Source organism: Protopterus annectens, chromosome 3.part1 (assembly GCF_019279795.1).
Source record: "Protopterus annectens isolate FY-2018-M chromosome 3.part1, PAN1.0, whole genome shotgun sequence".
Lineage (NCBI taxonomy): Eukaryota > Metazoa > Chordata > Ceratodontiformes > Protopteridae > Protopterus > Protopterus annectens.
Genome location: NC_056732.1, coordinates 520834296 through 520857959, shown reverse-complemented (window position 1 = coordinate 520857959; position 23664 = coordinate 520834296). Strand labels below are relative to the sequence as shown.

Genomic DNA, 23664 nt, shown 5'->3' with positions numbered 1-23664 from the left:
TATTCGTATTTGTGTTGTGGCCTTGTGGATTATTGGACAACATTTCAGGAGGGACAACCTTTATTGGATGTTCTTCGTGTTTCACTGTTGCAGTCATTACATTAGGGTAATCTGCTGGCAGGTTGCCCTCAGTCGGCCTGAATTCCAAAGTCTTGGGTCCTGCGCCGGTTGCTGTCTCCTCTTCCATGATGCCAGGTCGTCAGGGGTGTAAAACAGGCAGCCAATGCCATTTTCTTTAGTCTTTCTTGCCGCGCGGTGCCCTAGGCAGAAGCAGTTCACAAGTGCCGGTCGGCCGACTCCTGAAATTTTTGAATTCAAGTTTCAGAACCAAAGTCTTCACTAAAGCTAAGTACCCCGTTGGGGAAACTTTTTTCTTTCTCCATACCGATGTCAGTAAAAGTTAATAATTGCATTACTTGTGGGAAGCAAACACCTCATAAGGATTTCCATTTATACTGTATTCCTTGCCTAGGCCCTGATCATAACGTGCCTAGCTGTCGGTTTTGTGCTAGATTTAACCAACGCACTGTTAAGCGTTGGTATATCTTTGCCACAAAATATTTTGGAAACAGATTTAGCTATCCTGAAATGTCGTCGGATAGCAGTCCGACTACCTGAGTACACAAAAAACGCAAAGAAAAGGACAGAGACAGACAGTCGAGGTCCAAAACCAATGACGAAGCTTCTCCTAAGCCAGTCGCTGGTTTGCCGGTACTCAGTGAGGCGCTTTTGCAGCCCCTGATACCCACTACTTTCGAGTCGCAGGTACCTCCTGTTTTAGACATTGTGGATGTTGTGTTTTCAGAGTCAAGCTTGACTCCAGACTCCTTACCTCTGGCTCCTAGCAAGCCAGACAGATATCACAGGGTTCCTGACTCTCTCAAATTTTTATTTAGAAACCCTGCTGCTGATCCTGAAACTATTTCACAGGGTCCAAAAGGTGTTAAGGCCTCAACAGCAAATAATCCTACCCCCTCTGACAGAGATTCCAGGGCACTGGATAGATGGGGAAAGAAGGTTTATATATCTGCAACCTTGGCAATTAGGGCCTTAAACTGCCAGTTTCATATGCTCAAGTATCAACAACATGTTATGGGATTACTAAAACAGAAAATGATGTTGATTTCTGAATGTGCAGAAAATAAAGAATTGCAGGAATTATTGCATGCAGCAGAACAAGTTGGAAAGCATACTTTGCAATGTGGTTTTGATTCCTTAAAGACCTCCTGCAGGGCTGCAGTTACTGGATCTGTGATTAAGAGGCATGCCTGGCTAAAAGAGCAAAATTTGCCTGATCATGTTAAAGCTAAATTGCTGGATGCACCTTTACAGCATGATACTCTGTTTGGTATTAAGGCAGAAGAGGTTTTAAAGAAAATGGAGGACAAAGCTAAGTCTATGCAAACTGTAAAAGACTTCTTACAAGTGCAGCCACCAAGATTCAGTAGACACTGGCCTTTGAAAAAATGGTCCTTTCCTGTGTCCGACAGAGCTCAACAGGGCAAATCCAGGCTCCCTAAAGGTTCTAGATACCAGTCACAGGACTCTTACAGGTCAAAGCAACGGGGTGCTTCTACCTCCAAATCTGGAGGAAATAAAGCGCAACCCTGCAGTAATCAGTCTCAATGACTTCCCTCTGCCATCACCAAGCACTTATCTTTTGGCAGCACCCTTAGGGGGAAAATTAGCACTTTATGCTCAAAATTGGCAGTTAATAACCCAGGACAAGTGGGTGTTAAACATAGTATCTCAGGGATACAGATTCCACTTCCACACACTGCCAATTGCAAACAGTTGGCTAGATCTGCTCAAACATCAATGGGCAGAGGCACAGAAGCAAGTCACGTCCCTCATGGATATGGGGGCTATTCAGCCAGTACCAGAACAAGAAAAAGGACAAGGGTTTTATTCAAGACTGTTCTTGGTACCCAGAAAAGACAAGGACTGTCGCCCAATACTGGATTTATCAATTTTGAACACATACCTGGACATTCCAAAATTCAAAATGCTAACTTTGCAGCAGCTTCTGCCCATGCTGGGCAAGAACGCTTGGCTGGTGACATTAGACTTAAAAGAGGCATACCTGCATATCCTAATAAGGGAATCGTGCAGAAGATACCTCCATTTCAAGGCTGGCTTTATGCATTACCAATTCTCTGCACTGCCCTTTGACTTATCTATGCGCCCAGGGTCTTTACAAAGTGCCTGGCACCAGTAATTGCATTTTGCAGACAAAGAAGTATACAAATCTATCCTTACTTGGATGACTGTCTCATTCAAGCAGAGAACAAGGACATTCTTCTTCAGCATCTGGTGTTTGTGAAAAGGCTTCTAACATGCCTAGGGTACACAATAAACGAAAAGAAATCACAGCTGGTCCCCTCTCAAAAGATAACATTCCTGGGTGCAAGCTTGAATACAACTGCCCAAATGTCTTTCCTCATGCCAGACAAACAAAGGCAACTGACTACTTACTTCAAACTGATGGCAACAAAAACCCAGTTATCTGCAAGACAAACCCTGCACGCTTTGGGGTTCATGGCATCCTGCATTTTACAGATTCCATATGCAAGACTGCATATGAGAAAACTACAGTGGTACCTAAAATGTTTATGGAGTCAACATTGTCACAGTCTGGAAACAATGATTCCTCTCATTCCCTGCCTACAACAGGAGTTTCTATGGTGGTCAAAGGCATGTCACCAAAACATGGGACGGGCTTTTACTCTATTCCCTGCCAGCCAAACCTTAACAACAGACGCATCAGATTATGCATGGGGGGCCCACCTGGCAGGAAGAAAACAAATGCATCTGTATATCAACCAAAAAGAGATGTTAGCTGTTCAAAATGCCCTGACAGCCTTCAGAGACTTGCTTCATCCAGGACAACTACTGATAAAGACGGACAACACCACAGTTATGTGGTACATGTACAAGCAGGGGGGCACGCACTCATACCCCCTTTGCAGACTAGCCATGGCACTGTGGGACACAGCCTTGACTTTCCAAGTACATCTTCAAGCCCATTTCCTGCCAGGAAATCAAAATACTCTGGCAGACGATTTAAGCAGAAACCTTATGGACCCTCACGAGTGGAAACTAGATCCACAAGTCTTCAGCATGATAACAAAGAAATGGGGGAGCCCGGACATAGACCTATTTGCTTCTCCTCGGAATTATCAACTGGAAAAATTCTGCACAAGGACTTATCACAGACAAGCATGGAAAGCGGATGCCTTATCCTTCAGTTGCAAAAAACTATCAGTTTACGCCTTTCCTCCACTGCCTCTTCTTCCCAAGGTCCTACTAAAAGTCAGACAAGAAAAAACAAAAGATGATACTAATTGCCTCGGACTGGCCCCGTCAATACTGGTACCCAATCCTAAGGAATATGTCTCAATTCCCAGCTTGGTACTTGCCTCAAATACCTCACTTACTGTCCCAGCAAAACAATCAGATCCTGGACAATCAGCTCCAAACACTGAAGCTGGCAGCATGGCTGATCATGTAGTTATTCAAACCACCTCTCAGAAAAGCTGTGATGGATGTCATTTTGGAAGCCAGAAGGCCTAGTACTAGAAAATCTTATGCTGATAAATGAGAGATTCTGTGTTTGGAGCCAAGCACAAGGAACTGACACAGGAGAGCCAAATATTCCTCAGATTTTACAATACTTCACTGAGATGCTTGACAAAGGCCTATCTTTTTCATCATTAAAAATCCATGCCTCTGCCATCTCGGCTCATTACAACACAGAACCACCAATTTTTTCTCATACTTTACTAAAGCAGTATCTTAGAGGGGCCAAAAATTTAAGGCCTCCCAGAAGATCACCAATTCATGCATGGGACCTCAATTATGTGTTAGAAAAGCTCACCCTGCCTCCATTTGAACCAGCTGCTACTGCAGATCTAAAGTTCATATCATGGAAAACAACTCTACTCCTGGCAATTACTTCATCAAGAAGGGTCTCAGAGCTACAGGCCCTTATGGCTGTGGAGCCTTTTATCATATTTTACCCAGACAGGGTGTCCCTCAGGAACAATCCTTCATTTATGTCTAAGGTGCTTTTATCATATTTTACCCAGACAGGGTGTCCCTCAGGAACAATCCTTCATTTATGTCTAAGGTGGATGTTCTTCATCTCACATTGCTGCAGTCCTTACATATGGGTAGTCCGCTGTCCTCGGTCGGCCCGAATACCAAAGTATTAGGCTGACGTCGGTCAAGGCGCTTAAAACTGACATCAGGACGTCAGGGTACAAAAGCGCATGACCGACGTCATATCCTCAGTCTTTTTTGCCGCATGGTCCGATGCAGAAGCAGCGTTGCAAGTGCCGTTCGGCGTTCTGAAATTTTTCGAGTTCGGAGTTTCAGACCGAATCCAAGTTGGCTAAGTACCCGTTAGAATATTTTGGTTTTTTCTTGCCTCAGTGTATTACCGGATGTCAGAAAAAGTGAATAATTGTATTTCTTGTGGGAAACAGATACCGCATAGGGATTATCATTCTTTGTGCATTCCTTGTTTGGGGCCTGAGCACGACGTAGTCGGGTGTCGCTTTTGTGCTAGGTTTAATAAGCGCACTATTAAGCGAAGGTTGGATTGTGCTAGGCTGGTCTTCGGTAAGCGGTGCAATTATAATATGCCGTCGGATACTCCGACGCCCGCTTCCACGAAGAAGCGCAAAGACAAAGCGGTTAAACCTAGGCAAGATGAGTCATCCGTTCCGGACGCCGGTTCTTTAGAGGCTTCAGTGGAACCGGTGGTTCCGATGGAGGCTTCTCTGGAGTCTCAGGGGGAGACTTTGATTTTGCAGGATGTGGCCTCTCAAGAGGCAGGTCAGGCTGAAGGGGCTTCTCAGGTTTCTGTACTCCCCTCCCTTCCCAGGGTGGTTAGATCCTCTCCTTCTGTTTCCAAGGCTTCTTCCAGAGGCAGGGCAGGTTTAGCTTCTGTTGGTGTCAGTCCTGGTTCAGCAGGGTCTGTGCCTACGAAGCACATGCTTAAAATGGCAGAGGATTTGATTACTCTGATTAGAGGTTCTTTGCCCCCTCCTGATAAGAGGCCTAGGGTGGAGCCAGAGTTGGAAAGTTTTGTACAGGCTTCGGATGTTTCAGAGTCTTCGGCTGAAGACTTGCAGGAGTACTCTCCTTATTCTGATTCTGATGCAGAAGATTCAACTCCTTCTGCTTCTCCTCCAGAGGATTTTTCTTTTTCAGAGACACTTCATTCTATGAGGGAACATTTTAAGTGGGAAGGTCAGGACTTCTCTGATTCACGGAAAAGGCTTAGGGAATTTTTGTTTTTACCTCAACATAGGCCCTTAGCTATACCCCCTGTTCTGGATGTTGTGCAAGATGTGTTTTCAGAGGCTTCACTTAATCCTGATTCTCTGCCTCCTGCGCCTGTTAAACCAGATAGGTATTACAGGGTGCCTGAGGCTCATAAATATCTCTATAAGAGCCCTAGGACGGACCCAGAAACTATTAGTCAGGGACCTAAGGGTGTCAGGGCTTCTGTTGTAAAGAACCCGGTTCCTCTAGATAAAGAGGCCAGGGCTTTGGATAGATGGGGAAAGAAGGTCTATACATCTTCTACCTTAGCAATGAGGGCTTTAAATTGCCAGTTTCATATGTTGAAATATCAAAATTTTCTTCTTTCTCAATTGAAATCTAAGGTGGATGCTCTGGCAGAAGGCATTGAGTGTAAAGAATTACAAGATTTGGTGCATGTCTCTGAACAGGTGGGTAAGCATTCTTTACAGTGTGGTTTTGATGCTGTGCAGGCCTCTTCTAGGGTGGCTGCCACTGGTTCAGTTCTTCGCAGGCACGCCTGGCTTAAGGATCAGAATTTATCTGACCATGTTAAGACAAGGATTTTGGATGCTCCTTTGCAGTCTGAAGTGTTGTTTGGTCCACCTGTGGAGTCAGTCTTGAAGAAAATGGAGGACAAGGCTAAGTCTATGCAGACTGTTAAAGATTTTTTGCAAGTTCAGCCTCCGAAGTTTAGTAGAAATTGGCCTGCTAAGGGGTGGACGTATCCTTCTTCTGATTCTCAGTCTAGGGGTAGGTCTAGACGTGGTAGGGGCAGAGCTCAGACTTCCTTCAGACCTAGAACATGGAGTTCACCTGCACAATCTTCGAGTGAGGGCAGGGGCCAGTTCTTTCGTAAACAGGCCCAATGACCTACTCTTTCAGCTGCCAGATCCTTCTTGCCTGGCAGCACCTTTGGGAGGACGGTTGGCACTCTTCAAGGACAATTGGATTTTAATTACCCAGGACAAATGGGTATTGGATATCATACACCAAGGTTACAAGTTTTATTTCCATACCTTGCCCCCTTTCAAAGGCATGCCAGACATTCCTCCTCAGCAAAGACTAGAGGCTCACAAACAGATTTCTCTACTACTTCAAATAGGAGCTATACAACCGGTCCCTCTGCCAGAAGTGGGCCTAGGATTTTATTCTCGCCTGTTTCTAGTACCAAAGAAAGGGAACACGTGGAGACCAATTTTGGATTTATCTATCCTCAACACATATCTGGACATTCCCAAGTTCAAAATGTTGACGTTACAACAGCTTTTACCTCTGCTGGGCAAAGATCACTGGATGGTGACTCTGGATCTCAAGGAAGCTTACCTTCATGTTCCTATCAGGCCCACTTGCAGGAAGTATCTGCGTTTTCGGGCTGGGACTTTTCATTATCAGTTCTCTGCATTGCCCTTTGGCTTCTCTACTGCGCCCAGAGTGTTCACGAAGGTTCTGGCTCCAGTGGTAGCTTTCTTCAGGCTAAGAGGAATACAAATCTATCCTTATTTGGACGATTGCCTGATTCTGGCTCAAGGAAAGGACGAACTTCTTCATCATTTACAGTATGTGATGGCAGTGTTAAGATGCCTAGGGTATTCTGTGAACGAAATAAAGTCCAGTCTAGTACCCTCTCAGGATATGTGCTTTCTGGGTGTGAGACTGAATACAGCATCCCAGATGGCCTTTTTGACCCCGGACAAACAAAAGAATCTTTCTCTTTATTTCCATCAATTGTCTCATCAGTCCAGGCTGACTGCAAGGACAGTCCTTCAAGCCTTGGGGTTCATGGCATCTTGTATTCTGGTACTTCCCAATGCCAAACTGCATATGAGGAAGCTACAATGGTATCTCAAAAATGTATGGACGCAACACTGCCAAGATATGGACACTGTCATTCAGATAATGCCTTGCATTCAAAAGGAATTTTTGTGGTGGGCTCAGGAATGTCACCTAAACAAGGGACTCTCTGTGACCCGACCAGAGGCGAGTCAGATTCTAACGACAGATGCCTCAGACAAAGCTTGGGGAGCTCATCTAAATGGAAAATGGGTACAAGACACGTGGCCTGCCAGACTTCAACATCTACATATCAACTTGAAGGAGATGTTAGCAGTCCAATTTGCATTGATAGCTTTCAAGGATTTACTTCTTCCAGGGCAGGTGTTGATTCAAACAGACAACACAACTGTCATGTGGTACATCAACAAGCAAGGGGGGACACATTCATACCCTCTATGCAGACAAGCAATGATTTTGTGGGAGACTGCTCTCAGTTTACAGCTAAATCTTCAGGCAAGGTTTCTGCCAGGAACACAGAACTCCTTAGCAGATGTGTTGAGCAGACAAATTATGGATCCCCACGAGTGGAAATTGGATCCTCATGTATTCCAAGAATTGACAGTGTTATGGGGAACTCCAGACATAGATCTGTTCGCTTCTCCACTAAATTACCAGCTGCCAAAGTTTTGCACAAAAAGGTTTCATCCCACAGCTTGGAAAGTGGATGCTCTCTCATTCAATTGGAGCAATCTTCACGTGTATGCCTTTCCACCACTGCCTCTCCTCCCAAAGGTACTCCTGAAGGTCAGACAGGACAAGCCAACCATGATTTTAATAGCTCGGATTGGCCTCGACAGCACTGGTACCCATTACTGAGAAGTCTGGTTCGGGAGCCTCCATGGCCTTTGCCTTCGATTCCACACCTGCTGTCTCAGGAGAACAGTCATTTACTCAATGTCAAACTTCACTCTCTGCATCTAACAGCCTGGCATATTCTGTTTTAAACCCTGGAGGGTCTCAGCTTCCACAACAAGTTTTGAATGTTATTTTGGAGGCCAGAAGGCCTAGTACAAGGAAGGTTTACGCAGATAAATGGAGGAGATTTTTAATTTGGAGTACAGCAAAGGACTTTGATGTTTCTAAACCTAATTTAAGTGTTGCTCTTCAATACCTTACTGAGTTATTGGACAAAGGTTTGTCCTTCTCCTCTATAAAGGTTCATGCTGCAGCAATTTCTGCTCACTATGACTGTGACCCACCATTATTTTCTCATCCTTTGTTTAAGCAATTCCTTAGAGGGCAAAGAATATAAGACCCCCACGTAGAGCTCCTACTCCTCCTTGGGATCTCAATTTTGTGTTGGAGAAACTCACTCTACAACCTTTTGAGCCTGCAGCTACTGCCGAGTTGAAATATTTATCATGGAAGACTGCTTTTTTGTTGGCCATTACCTCTGAGAAGGGTTTCTGAATTACAGGCCCTTATGGCGGTTGAGCCTTTCTTAATTTTCCACAAGGATAGGGTGTCTTTGCGTACTAACCCTTCCTTTATGCCTAAAGTGGTTTCTAGTGTGGCTTTAAACCAAACTATTCATTTGCCTACTTTTTATGCAAACCCCCAAAATAAAGGGGAGAAGATTTTGCACACTTTGGATATCCACAGACAGTTGCGATATTATTTGAGCAGAACTAAAGGGTTCAGGCAGTCTCAGCAGTTGTTTGTTTCATTTGCTTTGGGTTCTCAGGGCAAACCTGTTTCAAAACAAACTATTTCTAAGTGGATTGGTGTTTGTATTGCTTTCTGTTATTCCCATCATGGTAAGGAGATTCCAGTTGGGATTAGGCCTCATTCCACTAGGGCTACTGCCACTTCTACAGCTTTTTTAAGGGGGGTGGCTACTAAAGATATTTTGGAGGCAGCTACTTGGAGTTCAGTGCATACTTTCTCTAAGCATTACCACCTTCCACTTTACTCTAAATCTAGGGCTGGTTTTGCCACTGCAATTTTACAGGGCATTTTGGCAGCTCCTAATGCTTTATAGTTTTGCCATCCTCCCTTACCTCTGCTTTGGGATTCTACCCATATGTAAGGACTGCAGCAATGTGAGATGAAGAACATAGTACAGTTTTGTACCTACCATAAATGTAGATATTCAAAGATCCACATTGCTGCAGTCCAATTTACCCTCCCTCCTTCCCCTCTGTATTTAGAGGTGGTTGTGTGGTTTGGGTTGTAAATTTTGTAAATATGGTTAGTGCAGGGGTGGTTGGTTGTTCTTGCTGTTTTTTGGCTTTGGCCTTTCTTTTTAGGGCCTTCTGACATCTGGGGCAAGAAAAGACTGAGGATATGACGTCGGTCATGCGCTTTTGTACCCTGACGTCCTGATGTCAGTTTTAAGCGCCTTGACCGACGTCAGCCTAATACTTTGGTATTCGGGCCGACCAAGGACAGCGGACTACCCATATGTAAGGACTGCAGCAATGTGGATCTTCGAACATCTACATTTATGGTAGGTACAAAACTGTACTTTTCCAGTGTGGCTCTTAACCAAACTATTCATCTGCCAACTTTTTATCCAAATCCGCAGAACAAAGGGGAGCGGATTCTGCATTCCTTGGACGTACACAGACAACTAAGATTCTACTTGAGCAGGACTAAAGCTCTAAGAAAAACTGAGCAGTTGCTAGTGACGTTTGCTGCAGGATCAGAGGGGAAAGGCTATTTCAAAGCAGACTATTTCAAAGTGGATAAGCCACTGCATTCGTTTCTGCTACTTACACCATGGCAAACCGGTGCCCAATGGCATTGGGTCTCCTTCCACCAGGGCTGCAGCTGCATCATCAGCTTTTCTCAGAGGGGTACCAACCAAAGACATTCTAGAGGCTGCTGCTTGGAGTTCTGTTCACACCTTTACAAAGCATTATCATTTGCCTCTCTACTCTATGTCCAGGGCAGGCTTTGCCACTGTAGTTCTGCAGGGCCTTATAGCCGCCCCTAATGCAGTTTAGCTCCAGCCTCCCATCCATAGCTTTTTGATTCTACCCAAATGTAATGACTGCAACAGTGAAACACGAAAAAAATAGTACAGTTGTGTGCACTTACCATAAATGTAGATGTTCGAGTGTATTCACTGTTGCAGTCCAGGATGGACAGCCTTTATTGGATCCTTGCATGCTGATTTTGTGTGTTACCAATTTTTGTAGTTCAGTGTGTCCGTCAATTTTTGGTTAATGTAAGAGAAACCAGTCTGTTTAAACATCATTTCCAGTTCTGCTTTCTGATGTCTGGTAGCCCAAGTGACCCTGAGGGCGAAGCTCAAGAAATAACTCAGAATGAGTTAAGAAACCTTTTTCAGTGGTAGCTGTTAAGATTTCCTTTTTTGCTATCCTTAGCTTGACGGTAATATATTATTCGTATTGATCACTGCTGCAATAGCGTTAGCTGCATGTGTTATACCCTGCCAAGTCTGTAACATCCAGACAGTTTTAAAAGCTTTAAGACACCTTCCATGCGCCCAAATTGTCAGGCAGCTGAGGCCAAGTTGACTAAAAGATAAGTTTTGGTCAAGAAGCCCTTCAGAGCTTTACTGCTACCAAAGAGTATGCTCCGATGAGGCTTTCGAGGATTGACTGTTGGCTTGTGCTCCTCCTTTGCTAGGCAAATAAATTCCCTTTTGTGTAAAAAAAACTTCCATTTTCTTATTTGTGTTGCTGTTTTAGGACTATTTCTCTTCAGGAGGAGTGTTGTGTTTTAACGGACTGTCACAAGACTGTAGCATACTTTTAAATGGCGCGCTCGATTTTCTTGTCATTTTAAAAGTTATGTAAAGTAACTGAAAATACATTTTGTGTATAAATTCTGTTTATTTTACTTTTGTGGGGCAGGCATAGTGTTTTAAAGTGCTTTTTACTTTGTTTTTCAGTCAGAAAAGTAAATTCTGTAGACTGGTAGTGTTCACCAGCATTTGCTGCTGGTCTTCCCTGCCCTGAGAAAGAGGCATCATTTATGGCTTGAAGATGGGAGTAGACTACCAGTCCTACGGTTAGTCCTTCTTCCAGCCACAAAAAGAAAAAAATAAGCAGACAGCTACCAGTTTGCCTCAGCTGCAGGTGGATAACTATGCTTTGGACATTTCTTGTAACTCAGACCACTCATCTTTTACCCCAGATTCCTTTGGTGTAGCACTTACGGCCACTATGGAATTGAGGGTTAGCCACATCCTCTGCACCTGTTGGGGTCCCCTCAGTAGGCAAGGGAGAGCCACTCTCAGTATTGGAAGAGGAAACAGAAAAGGTTAGGCTTTTATGTCAGAATGCTGTACCTATCCCTGGGGAAGCTGCTTCTGCCATTAGTAACACCATTTACCACACTTTTCTGGTCAAAAAGAAATAGTAAACCAAACATATATCTACGCCTCAATTTTCTTTGGGTAGTAGTAGTTTACGTGGTGTGGCTTAGGGTTTAATTCAGGCTAGCTTTTATTCTTGTAATTTCTAGTAAAAGAAAGTGGATTACCTCTTTTCTTGAAGAGATTCTGAATCTGAACAGTATGATGCAGGGATGGATAGAGGGATTTTTTTCCCTCAGATTTATGATTCAGACTCTGAGGAGAAATAAGTTTCTGATTCTCTCTGCGAGGGGTTTCTCCTTATCTGAGACTATTGCTAGATTGTGCCAGTGTTTTCAGTGAGAGAACACTGAGGTTTTTCATTTCCTCATAAAATACTAAGTTGTTAGAGAAGGATTTTCCAAACCTTAAACCCATTCCTCCTGTTCTGTCTGCTTAGTGAATTTGTGCATTATTGGCTACAATTTTCTTAACAGTCAGGCAGCTTATCCCTAAGAAGACAGATAGAATGTGTAAAGTTCCTCAGTTTTTTAAATGTTTATAGACTATTCCCAAACCTCACCCAGCAGCTATAGCTCTAGTTCAGCACAGTGCTGCTAAACACCCAGTCAATTTCAGTCCTACTCTTTATAATAAAGATGGGAAATTTATTGGTAGGTATGGGGGGGAAGTGTATACTTCTGCAATTTTAAATTCTCAGGTTCATATGTTAACATTTGATATTCTTCGTGTTTCACTGTTGCAGTCATTACATTTGGGTTATCTGCTTGGTAGCCCGCAGTCGGCCTGATTAACAAAGTCTTGGGTCCTGCTTCGGTTGTCAGGGGTATAAAACATGCAGCCGACGTCATTACATCAGTCTTTCTTGCCGTGCGGTGCCCGAAGCAGAAGCATTTCGCAAGTGCCATCGGCCAACTCCTGAAATTTTCATTTTTGAGTTTCAGAACCAAAGTCTTCAACTAAAAGCTAAGTACCCCATTGGGGAAACTTTTTCTTGCTCTAAACTGATGTCAGTAAAAGTAAATAACTGCATTTCTTGTGGAAAGCAAATACCTCATAAAGATTTTCATTCTTACTGTATTCCTTGCCTAGGCCCTGACCACGACGTACCTCGCTGTTGGTTTTGTGCCTTATTTAAACCACAAACTATCCGTCGTCGGTATATTTGCGCTTCTACATTTTTTGGTGCTCGGTTCAGTTATCCTGATATGTCTTCGGCAAGCCATCCAACTACCGACATTCCGAAGAAACGCAAAGATAAAGACAGAGACAGGCCGCCCAGTTCACCGGTACTCAGTGAGGTGCTTTCGCAGCCCCTGATACCCAGTACTTCAGATTCGTAGGCCTCTACTGAGACCCATTCAGAGTCCGGTATGCCATGAGATGCTTCAAATGTGGAACCTGCGGATGACTCTACTTTGGATGGGTCTGGAGCCGCTGTGCAGGCGCTGGCTTCTGAGGGTGTATTCAGGCCTACTGACTTGCATATTAAACTGGTGTCATCTTCTTCTTCTTCAAGGCCTAAAACTCGAACCATGCCTAGAAAACTGATGCCCAGACTGCATGGTCAGGCCTCTGTGCCTAAAGAACAAAAGATAAGAATGACTGAAGACCTTATTACTTTAATCAGGGGAAGACAACCTTCCCCCTCTAACAGACCTAGGACTGAGTTTGCTTATGATACTTTGTTTCCTTTGATGACCAGGATTTACCCTTAACTACCTATGAGGATTCTGATGCTGAGGACTCTACTCCCTCTGCCCACCCCACCCCAGAGGACTTCTCTTTTGGTGAAACCTCGCATACTCTCACGGAGCTTTTTTGTTGGGAAAGTCAGGATTTCTCTGATTCTAAAAAGAGGCTTAGGTATTTCTTGCTCCTGCCCCAGCACAGGCCTTTAGCTATACCTCCTGTACTGGACATTGTTGATGATGCCTTTTCGGAATCTAGCATGGTCCCTTACTCTTTACCTCTTGCTTCCAGAAAACCTGATAGATATTACAGGGTTCCTGACTCTCACAAGTTCCTTTTCAGAAATCCTACTGCGGATCCTGAAATCATTTCACAGGGACCCATGGGCATTAAAGCTACTACTGCCAAAAATCCTAGCCCCTCTGATAGAGACTCCAGGGCACTGGATAGATGGGGTAAGAAGGTATACATTTCTGCAACTTTGGCCATTAGGGCCTTGAATTGCCAGTTTCATATGTTAAAGTATCAGCTGCATATTATTGGTTTGCTTAAACAAAAAATGATGTTGACTTCTGATTGTGCTGAAAATAAGGATTTACAGGATTTTATGCATTCTGCTGAACAAGTTGGTAAACATAAATTGCAATGTGGTTTTGATTCACTAGAGGCATCTTGCAGGACTGCGGTAACAGGGTCTGTACTTAGAAGGCATGCTTGGCTTAAGGAGCAATCCTTGCCAGATCATGTTAAAGCAAAATTACTGGATGCTCTCTTAAATCAGGACCACCTCTTTGGCAACAAAGTAGAAGAAGTTCTTAAAAAGATGGAGGAAAAAGCTAAATCTATACAAACTGTTAGACTTTCTACAAGTACAACCTCCAAGATTTAGTAGTAGACATTGGCCTTCTAAGAGGTGGTCCTTTCCTGCCTCTTCCAGACCTTCTCAGTCCAAACCCATCACCAGCAGAGCACCCAGGCTTCAGTCCCAGGGGAAGCACAGGACTAAGCAGTCGGGGGCCTCCACTTCCAAATTTGGGAGTAATAAAACTCCCCCTTATGGTAAACTGTCTCAATGACTTCTTTTTATAACTTCCAAGCACTTCTCAACTGACTGCCCCTTTGGGGGGAAAGATTGCACTGCATGCAAAGAACTGGGGACTCATTACCCAGGACAAATGGGTTTTAATTATAGTGTCCCAAGGATACAGATTTCACTTTCACACATCACCAACTCCAAGCTGTTGGCTGGATCTACCTCCAAAGCAGTGGGCAGAGTCCCAAAAGCAAGTACTCTCTCTCTTAAGCGTAGGGGCTAGTCAACTGGTACCAGAAGAGAAAAAGGGACAAGGTTTCTACTCGAGATTTTTCCTGGTACCCAGAAAAGACAATTCATGGCGTCCTATCCTGGACCTGCCTACTCTAAACACCTTTTTGGTGATTCCAAAATTCAAGATGCTGACTCTTCACCAGTTGCTTCCTATGCTAAGCAAAGATGCCTAGTTGGCAACACTAAATTTAAAGGAAGCATACCTGCACATCCCAATCAGGGAATCTTGCAGACGACACCTATGCTTCAAAGCAGGCTGCACACACTGTCAGCTCTCTGCACTGCCTTTTGGCTTATCTATTGTGCCCAGGGTACTCACAAAGTGCCTAGCTCCAGTCATTGCATTTTGCAGGCAAATAAATATTCAAATATACCAATACCTGGACGATTGTCTAATTCAGGCAGAAAACCAGGACATACTTTTGAATCATCTGGCTTTTGTACAGAGGGTGCTAACTTGTCTGGGGTACACCATAAACGAAAAGAAATCACACCTGGTGCCCTGTCAGCAAATTATATTCCTGGGAGCAAGCTTGAATACAACTTCCCAGATGGCTTTCCTCACGCCAGAGAAGCAAATTAATTTGACAACTTACTTCAAATAATGGTCATAAAAACCCTGCTATCTGCAAGGCAAATACTACACGCCTTTGGGTTCATGGCCTCCTGCATTCTTCTAATTCCATATGCAAGACTGCATATGAGGAAACTACAATGGTATCTAAAAAGCCAATGGTGTCAACATTCTCAGGATCTAGAAGCAATGATTCCTATCATTCCTTGTCTACGCCTAGAGTTCCTTTGGTGAGCAGAGGCCTGCCACCAAAACAAGAGACTACCATTCACACTACCCCCTGCCGCCCAAACCCTAACAGACGCATCAGACTATGCATGGGGGGGCGCAGGGAAGTGCATTCAGGGCAAATGGAACCTAATTCGAATGCACCTTCACATCAGTCATAAAGAAATGTTAGCTGTACAGAATTCTCTGACAGCCTTCAAGGACCACATTCTTCCCGAAAAATTAATGGTAAAGACGGACAACACCACTGTTTTGTGGTACATAAACAAGCAGGGGGGTACACATTCTTACCTCCTCTGCAGACTAGCCATGGCATTGTGGAACACCGCCTTGAGCTACCAAGTACATCTACAAGCTCAATTCCTGCCAGGAAAACTAAGTACACTGGCAGATGGACTAATCAGAACCCTCATGGACCCACACGAGTGGAAGCTGGAACCAAGGATTTTCAACATGTTGACAAGCAAATGGGGGAGCCCAGATAAAGACCTGTTTGCCTCCCCCCAGAACTATCAATTGGAAAAATTGTGTGCAAGGACTTCCCACAGACAAGCTTGGAAAGTGGATGCTCTTTCCTTCAGCTGGAAAAAACTATCAGTTTATGCCCTTCCTCCTCTGCTCTCCAAAGTACTACTAAAGGTCAAACAAGACACACCAAGGATGATTTAGATTGCACCAGCCTGGCCACGCCAACACTGGTACCCCCTCCTGCGCAGTGTGTCACTGTTGGCCCCATGGCACCTGCCTCAGACTCCTACCCTGCTGTCTCAGCAGGAGAACCCGATTCTGCACCCTCTGCTTTAAACACTAAACCTAACAGCCTGGCTAATTACCTAAGCTCTCCTTTACCATCCCTCAGTAAACCAGTGATGGATGTCATTTTAGAGGCGAGGAGGTCTAGTACTGGAAAATCTTATGCTGAAAAATGGAAAAGATTATTTGCCTGGAACCAGTCTCAAGGGATGAGCACAGCAGTGACCAGTTTACCTCAGATTTTACAATACTTAACTGAGATGCTTTACAAGGGCCTGTCTTTTTCCTCAATAAAAATTCATGCCTCAGCCTTTTCAGCTCATTATAACACAGAACCTCCCCTCTTCTCTCTTCCACTGCTCAAGCAGTTCCTCAGTGGGGCCAACAAATTTAAGACCACCCAGGAGAGCTCCAACTCCAGCCTGGGACCTTAACTTTGTATTGGCGAAACTCACCCTTCCTCCTTTTGAGCCAGCTGCTACTGCAGATTTAAAATTCCTTTCTTGGAAAACAGCTTCCCGTTTAGCCATCACTTCAGCAAGAAGGGTATCTGAATTACAGGCCCTTATGGCAGTGGAGCCTTTCATCATCTTTCACCCTCAGGACCAATCCCTCTTTCATGCCAAAGGTGGTATCCAGTGTGACCTTTAATCAGTCCATTCATTTGCCTACCTTCTTTCCTAATCCACAGGACAAATGGAAACGGATACTGCACTCCTTAGATATGCACAGGCAACTTAAATTCTACTTGGACAGGTCTAAACCTCAAAGGAAATCTGAACAACTGCTGGTGGCATTTGCTGCAGGGACAGAGGGGAAGGCTATTTCAAGGCGAACTATCTCCAAATGGATAGGCCATTGCATTCACTTCTGCTATAAGCACCATGGAAAACCTATCCCACAGGGAGTCAGTTCCCACTCAACCAAGGCTGCATCTACCTCTACAGCCTTTCTCAGAGGCGTACCTACCTGGAGTTTTGTACATACTTTCACCAAGCATTGCCATTTGCCAATTTTCTCTAAATCCAGAGCTGGCTTTGCCACTGCAGTTTTGCAGGGCCTTTTAGCTGGTCCTAATGCTATCTGAATTCCTCCTCCCATCCTTAGCTTTGGGAATCTACCCAAATGTAATGACTGCAACAGTGAAACACGAAGAACATAGTACAGTTGCGTACACTTACCATGAATGTAGATGTTCTAGTGTATTCACTGTTGCAGTCCTGGTTACCCTCCCTCCAGCCCCCTGACTTCGTTTGGCTATACCTCTTCTCTCCTTTTCAATGCTTAAAAGCTTTTTGGTGTATTTGCTTTTTGTTTGAGGTATAACCTTGTATATTTATAGATTTAATTGCTTCCCATTAGGGGGGCACCTGACATCTGGAGCAAGAAAAACTGATGTAATGACGTCGGCTGCATGTTTTATACCCCTGAAGACCTCACGTCACGGAAGAAGAGACAGCAACTGACGCAGGACCCAAGACTATGTTAATCAGGCCGGTTGAGGGCAACCTGCAAGCAGATAACCCAAATGTAATGACTGCAACAGTGAATACACTTGAACATCTACATTCATGGTAAGTGTACACAACTGTACTTTCTGACAGTTCGTGAAAGTATGAAGAATGTTTTATCTGTAGTTTCTTCTTGTGAGGAAAATTCTGCTCTAAATAGCTTGGTTTCTTCCATTGCAAAGGTCATATCCAGTGTTTACATCCCTCTGTAGATACTTCTTCCAGGGCTGTGGCCACTGTTACAGTTTTAAGGGGTTTTGCATGGCTGCATTTTCAGAAACTCCCAGATGATGATAGAATGAGATTTTAAATTCTCCCTTGGATAAAGATTTAGTGTTCGGCCTCCTCTGCTGCAGAGGAGATCAAAAAGTGTGATGAAAGGGGTACGTTGATCCAGGGAATCTCTTAAGATTTTTCAGTTCTTGTCTTTCAAATTGTCCAAGAGATTTTCTATCTCCTCCACTTTTGGCAAAAAACAGAATAAACAGTCTCAACAAAATTCAGGTAAACAGACGTTTAAGAGGAAATGGCAATGGGGGTTCCAAAAAGAAGTCTAGAACCTCCCAAAGACAAGGACAATCCAACAAGTCTGGATGACTCTTCAAGAGACTGTGTGACACCCTCCCACCCTGGCCCTTTTTTTTCTTCCAGAAAATCTGAATCTCCATTTTTCCCTTTGGCAAGATTGTTTCCAGCAAATGGGTTCTGAAAATCATTCACCAAGGTTACAGTTGGCAGTGGGAGGAAATTCTTCCTTTCCAGGAGGTCATTACAAAGACAGGCATCTGGAGCATTTCTCCCCGGGCCTCTGCTGAAAATTGGCTTGTTCCATGTCGGACTTTCCCAGTAAATAATTGTAAAATAAATAACTAAATTAAATAAATTCTTTATCCTCCAGAGCAGACTCTCTTGATGTCCTTCCATAGCATCCCCTGCCAAGGGCAGTCTGACTTCCAGCCAGTATGCCAAAGCCTTTTGGTTGTAAAGGGTATGCCGTATGTCACATGTATGCTGCCCTGTGTATGGAGTAGGGCATAAAGGTAATGTACGGATGTACCACCTCAGAACTTCTTTGCCACCAGTTCAAATGCCATCTTCATGTGTTGGTCTGAAGAGTCGTTCATCTTCTGTTTTTTACTGCTTTCAAATAAGTGTCCTGTTTAGGTTTTTGGTTTTATCATCTTATGTTTGCCTTGGTTCTGGTTTCATGTCATCCAGAAAGGGGAGATGCCAGTGCAAGAGACAAATTCCCCATAAAGATCACAACAAGCAGTGTTCTGTTTAGGTGCTTCCCATGACCATACATCTTGTGAGATTTGTCAGTCCTGTGTCCCTAAGATGTTGTGAAGTCAGCTGTCTTCCCTCGCTATTTTCCTATAGAACCAATGACTAAAAGTGTTGGCTAAAAATACCATGGAAGGATCTTCCCGGCCCAAGAGCCAGCCTTCAGCAAAGAAAAAGGCCTGTCTGAGTCTTCAGCTGCACCCAAGCCTGGAGGATCTTCCAGGTTCTTTCACAGAGTCGTCTACCATGACTGCTTCGGAGGCTGACATGGACCCATTGCCACGCACATCCATGGAGGTCTTGTAGACATCCACCTCGGATGTACAGTGGGAACTATGGCTGGTTATTAGTGAAAGGCCTAGGGATGTTCCTCAAATTTTAGTAAAGAAAGAGGTTTTTACTACCATTATTGAGTGCCGTCAGGGGTCAGAGCCTCTAAGAATTTTCAGTCCCACTCAAAAAGATGCAAAAAAACTATATATATTTCACCTGCTCCTAAGGATCCACAGAGTGAATGTCAAAACTTCACTCAAGGCCTGTTTAATGCCCTTATGGCTCTCAAGCCTCCAAAGGATGTATCTGTTCCTACTCCACCCCATCCCCCGGTCTTCTACCTCTCTTAGGAGACCTAGGGAATGGGATTCTTCTTCTGAGGAGTATGCTGATTCTGATGAAGAGTCCCTGACTTATTTCTCCTATATTCCTTTTTCACTTGATTATGGTTTTGAGGAAGAAGAGTCTGTCAGTCCTGGCTCTCCTTTTGAGGAGACTTTATTTGGTGATACTGTTTCCATATATATGGAATTTTTAAAATGGGACTGTACTTTGGTGTCAAATCTTCAGAAGAGGTACTGTGAGCTTCTACAAATGGAATATCCTAGACCCTCTGCTGTCCCCCTGTTCTTGCAGCCTTGCTTGAATGTGTTTTCCACTGCTTCTCAGGCTCCTGTTTCCAAACCCCCTGCTCTCAAAAAAATGAGTATGTTTTATAAAGTGCCTGAGGACTGCAAGTATGTTCTTCATGTTTCACTGTTGCAGTCATCACACTTGGGTTATCTGCCTGCAAGTAGCCCTCAATCGGCCCAAATACCAGAGTCTTAGTATTTCTGCGTTGGATGCTGTTGCTTCTTCGATGACGTCAAGTCGTCAGGGGTATAAAACAGACAGCCAATGCCATTACATCAGTCTTTCTTGCTGAGGAGGAGCCCGAAGCAGAAGCAGTTCTCAAGTGCCGGTCGGCCGCTACCTGAAATTTTCGTTTTTGAGTTTATAATCCTGAAGTCTTCTAAAGCAAAGTACCCCATTGGAAATCCTTTTTTCTTGCTCTAACCAATGTCAGAAAATGTTAACAATTGTCTTGCCTGTGGAAAGCAAATACCTCACAGAGATTTTCATTCTTACTGCGTCACCTGTCTAGGCCCAGACCGGTTTTGTGCCTTGTTTAACGCCCGAACCATTCGTCATCGGGATATCTTTGTCGCTAAATTCTTTCACTCTCGTTCTATATTCTGAAATGGCTTCAATAAGCCATCTGATTACCGATCTTCCGAAAAAACGTAAAGATAAAGGCAGAGACCGACCGCATAGGTCCAAAACTGCCAATGACGCTTCCCTTAAGCTAGTCGCCAGTCCGCCGGTACTCAGTGAGGCACCTTCGCAGCCCGATGCCCGCTTCTATGAATTCGCAGGCCTCTGCTGAGACCCATTCGGAGTCCGGTATGCCACGAGATGCTTCTTCAACTATGGAACCTGCGGCTGTCTCTACCTTGGATGGCTCTGGAGCCACTGTGCAGGCACCGGCTTCTGAAGGGTGTATTCCATCCTACCAATGTTCGAATCAAACAGATTACTTCTTTTTTAGCCAAAACTACCGAGTTTCTTAGGCCCAGAGTATGCACTACATCTAGAAAACCAATGACCAAAGCACATGCTCAAGCTCCCATGGCACAAAAAACAAATGCTTAGAATGGCTGAAGACCTTATTACCCTAATTAGGGGTAGCCAGCCTTCCCCTGCTAAGAGACAAAGAACTGAGTTTCCTTCTGACTCTACAGACCAGGTGTCTCATGACTCTGGCCCTTCTGATTATCAGGACATGCCCTTAGCCTATGAGGATTCAGATGCAGGGAAATCCATTCCCTCTGCCTCCCCTCCAGAGGATTTTTCTTTTGGTGAAACCTTGCATACTTTGAGAGCATTTCCACTGGGAATGCCAAGACGATCCTCAGTCCAAAAAAAGACTCAGAGAATTTTTAGAGTTGCCTCAGCACAGACCTCTAGCTATACCCCCTGCCCTGGATGTTGTAGATGATGTTTTTATGGAATCCAGTCTTACTCCAGGCCCCTAGGAAATTTGACAGGTACTGCAGAGTAACTGATTCCCACAAATTTCTTTTGAAGAATCCTACTGCTGATCCAGAGACCATTTCCCAGGGACCTAAAAGTATTAAGGCTACTACAGCCAAAAATCCTACCTCTTCGGACAGGGATTCCAGAGCTTTAGACAGATGGGGTAAGAAGGTATATACCTCTGCAACTCTTGCCATCAGGGTATTGAATTGCCAGTTTCACATGTTGAAGTACTAACAACATATTATGGAACTAATTAAACAAAAAATGGTATTTCCAGATTGTGCAGAAAATAAAGATTTATAAGAGCTAATGCATTCTGCAAACCAAGTTAGTAAGCATACCTTGCAATGTGGCTTTGATGCTCTAGAATTATCTTGCAGATTTGCAGTCACTGGTTCTCTACTGAGAAGGCATGCTTGACTGAAGGAACAAACCTTGCCAGATCATGTCAAATCCAAATTACTAGATGCTCCTTTAAATAAGGACTGGTTGTTTGGCACCAAAGCAGAAGAAGTTCTTAAAAAGATGGAAGAAAAAGCTAAATCTTTGCAAACTGTTAAAGAATTCTTACAAGTGCAACCACCTAGATTCTCATTCTCATGCACTGGCCTTCAAAAAACTGGTCCTTTCCAACCCCTTCTAGGTCTTCCCAGACAAGACTCAGGGGAAACAGGCCACACAGACTACAGTCTCAGGGTATGCAGAGATCTAAACAATGGAGTGCCCCCACCTGAAAAACAGGGAGTGGTAAGTCGCCCCTATGGAAAAAGTTCACAATGACTTCTCAATTCTTCTTCCCAGCCCTGCCCAACTGCTTGCGACCCTAGGAGGAAAACTTGCCCTTCATGCAAAAAATTGGATGTCCATTACTCAGGATCAATCGGTCCTCAACTTTGTATCCCAGGGGTACAAATTCTACTTCCATTCACTGCCCAACCCCAAGCGGGTTTCCAGACCTTCCTCCAAACCAGTGGGCAGAGGCTCAAAAGTAAGTACTTTCCCTGCTCAATATCAGAGCTATTCAACCTGTTCCAGTAAAACAAAGGGGTCAGGGTTTCTACTCCAGACTTTTCCTGGTGCCCAGAAAAGGGGGCTCATGGTGCCCAATCCTGGATCTTTCAATTCTCAACACCTTTCTGGTGGTCCCAAAATTCAAGATGCTTACCCTGCAACATCTTCTCCCTATGCTAGCCAAGGATGCCTGGTTAATCACTCTAGACTTTAAAGAAGCTTATCTGCACATCTCCATAAGGGAGTCATGCAGGAAATATCTAAGTTTCAGGGCAGGCTCTATGCACTATCAGTTCTCTGCACTTCCCTTTGGCTTATCTACTTTGCCCAGAGTATTCACAAAGTGCCTAGCTCCAGCCATTGCGTACAGCAGGCAGAGAAATATTCAAATTTTCCCATACTTGGACGACTGCCTGATTCAGGCGGACAGTCAGGAATTGCTACCTCAGCACCTGGCATTTGTAAAAAGCCTTCTCACTTCATTGGGGTACACCATCAACGAACAGAAATCACAACTGGTACCCAGTCAAAAGATTGTATTCATGGGAGTAAGCTTTGACACAACTTCCCAGATGGCATTTCTCACTTCAGAAAAACAGGTCTATCTGACAAACTACTTCAAACAAATAACCACCAGAACCCAGCTATCTGCAAGAAAAATACTGCAAGCCCAAGGGTTCATGGCCTCATGTATTCTGTTATTTCCATATGCAAGACTGCATATGAGAAAACTTCAATGGTACTTAAAAGATCTTTGGTGCCAACATTCTCAGAGCCTGGAAACAGTCATTCCTATCATTCCTTGTCTAAGGGCAAAGTTCCTTTGGTGGGCAGAAGCATACAGCTACAACAAGGGACTGCATTTCACTCAACTCTTCACCGCCCAAACCCTGACTATAGACGCATCAGACTATGCTTGGGGGGCTCACATGGCAGGCAAATGCATTCAGGGCCACTGGGGCCCAGGACAGATTCTCATGCACATCAATCAAAAAGAGATGCTAGCTGTACAGAATGCTCTGACAGCTTTCAGATACCTAATCCTTCCAGGACAACTGTTGATAAAAACAGACAACACCACAGTTATGTGGTACATAAACAAGCAGGGGGGAACTCATTCTTACCCACTCTGCAGGTTAGCCATAGCCCTGTGGAACACAGCCTTGAGCAACCAAGTGCATCTACAAGCTCAATCCCTCCCAGGCAAACAAAATTCACTGGCAGACTTAAGCAGAAAGGGTCTATATTAACTAACCGAACACTTAGCTTAGCGAATCCAACTTGATCAACCCATGTTAAGCGAACGGCCATTTCATTGAAACCTGCAAACAACGAAATTCAAATGATCAAACTGTTTTGTTTGGCCAACACAGATGCACCCAGTGTGTATAGGAATAACTATATATGTCGTAAACCACGAGGTCCCTGAAACATCCTCTAGTATCACCTACAACCCAAACTGTGAAACACACGATGGAAAACATAATTAAAGAAAATT

General features: G+C 44.2%; 1 protein-coding gene across 1 annotated transcript in view; it reads left to right on the top strand.

The window, feature by feature from the left end:
- Positions 1–23664, top strand: part of WDR48 (WD repeat domain 48) — a 1921140-nt gene that overhangs the window by 1767220 nt on the left and 130256 nt on the right. The window lies entirely within an intron of this gene.